The sequence below is a fragment of the Poecilia formosa genome, unplaced genomic scaffold, assembly GCF_000485575.1.
Source record: "Poecilia formosa unplaced genomic scaffold, Poecilia_formosa-5.1.2 Scaffold256, whole genome shotgun sequence".
Classification (NCBI taxonomy): Eukaryota; Metazoa; Chordata; class Actinopteri; order Cyprinodontiformes; family Poeciliidae; genus Poecilia; species Poecilia formosa.
In genome coordinates, this window is record NW_006800195.1 from 942,263 (window position 1) to 944,009 (window position 1,747).

Sequence of the window (1,747 nt, forward strand, 5' to 3'; positions counted from 1 at the left end):
AAACTTTATTAATTTCTACAATATACGTTTTACACAACTACTACGTATTTCCATCTTGGCCAAAGCCCTATCTGGCAGCCCAACGGGGTTCAACAGGTTCCACTGTAATAGTGACACTTAGTGGTAGATTCAATTACTTTGGCCATCTTCCTTCAATTAAATTAAGTAAAACATATTCAAGGATAATTAACCAATACAATTACCATTGAAATAAAAATTTATAAACAGGTAATATAAGTAACACGTTTTCCAAAAACTGTCATTGCCATCCCCCAAAACATCGGCACCAGTTGTGACAGCTCTGAAACATCCTGGACACCTAATGGCAGCTCCAGTGGAAGCCAGACTCAGCTGTTACAAAGGTGCCGAAACCAGTGGCATCCCCGATACCTGCTGTGTATTTGATTAATTCAAAGACGGAAGGAGTCGTCTGGATTATTCAGATGAACTTTAGTGAATAAATAGGATGAACGAATCATACATAATGATATACGAAAAAGTGTAGGAATTCAGCTAACATAAGTCTTTCTGCGAAAAAAAAGCTCTTACTAAAATCTTTCTTCTTCGTCTGTCTTCAAGTTCTTCTTCGACTAGTAATAAAGCATCATGGGATATGTAGTCCATTTTCCGAAGCCAGTGGCAACAATTACGGCTAGCCCCGAAAGCAGTGGCACTAATGGCAGGTGTCAGCGGAAGTGCCAGTACGAGGTGCCGAGGTCAGCCGAAGTCAGCCGAAGTCAGTGACAACACTTTCAGCTAGTCCCGAAAACAGTGGCACTTGTGGCGCGTAATGACACCTGCCACCGGAAGTGCCATTAGTAGGTGCGGTGTCACGATTTGCGCTCGGCCCTGCTGCCCCACCATGTGTCCTTAGGCTAGCCTGCGTCTTCATGTGGCTAAACTTGCCAAAGCAAAGAACACAAGCACTGCGTCATATCAGCCAAGTCGCTAAATAATGCACATGAAGGATAACTTTGACTAATATATTAGCTTTTAATTTGCTAGATTAAAATTGGAGGGGGAAAAACAATTTGCCTGTCTTTAAAATATATTTAATATTAAGGGTGTTAAGGAAGAATTTTCTAAATTGGTTAACTTTGGAAAAAAGTTTGGCTCTCTCTTCCTCTGGATCCCAGGTCCTCTCGGCGGGCCACGTGTAGCCACAAGGAAAACAACAATGCGTGTTGACGTCACAGAATTACAGAGTTTAATAAACTTACACCAGAAACTGCAGAACAACGGAGACATACATTCATTTACCTCACAGACTTGGAAAAGAAGGAAAGAAAGCAAAGACGTGCAAAGACATCTTTGGAGAGTTGCAAGAGCAAATCTGATTTGTTACTTCTGTGTAGAAAGTTTTATAGTAAAAGGCGTATTCCTATCTTTAATTTATTCAAATAAGGCGTATCTTTGCTCATCCAATCAGGAGCTATCTCTGACCCTCTCTCATGCCAGAAACTCCTGCCGTGTTTACGGCCTTTCACAGATGAGTGTGAAAAGCTACAACTTTCACTGTATTGTTTTCTCACAGACAAAAGGCAGTTCAAACGATCCTAGCAAACCATCTGCTGGAACTACACTACCAAATTGCAACTGAACAAAGAATTGTTCAGTTGCAATTCTTTAATTTTCTTACTTAGGGCATCTTCCCTAATCCATAAATGTATATATCATTAATTGTCACCACGTACCTGCATGGCATTAATAAATACTTACCTTAACTTAATAAATACTTACCTTAACT

General features: G+C 40.2%; 1 long non-coding RNA gene across 1 annotated transcript in view; it reads right to left on the reverse strand.

Moving 5' to 3' along the window:
• Positions 1–1,557: 1,557 nt before the first annotated feature.
• LOC107838437 (uncharacterized) overlaps positions 1,558–1,747 on the reverse strand; it is a 6,643-nt gene continuing 6,453 nt past the window's right edge. Inside the window, exon 3 of the long non-coding RNA XR_001664499.1 lies at positions 1,558–1,582. This is a non-coding gene — a long non-coding RNA (uncharacterized LOC107838437). The remainder of the gene's footprint in view (positions 1,583–1,747) is intronic.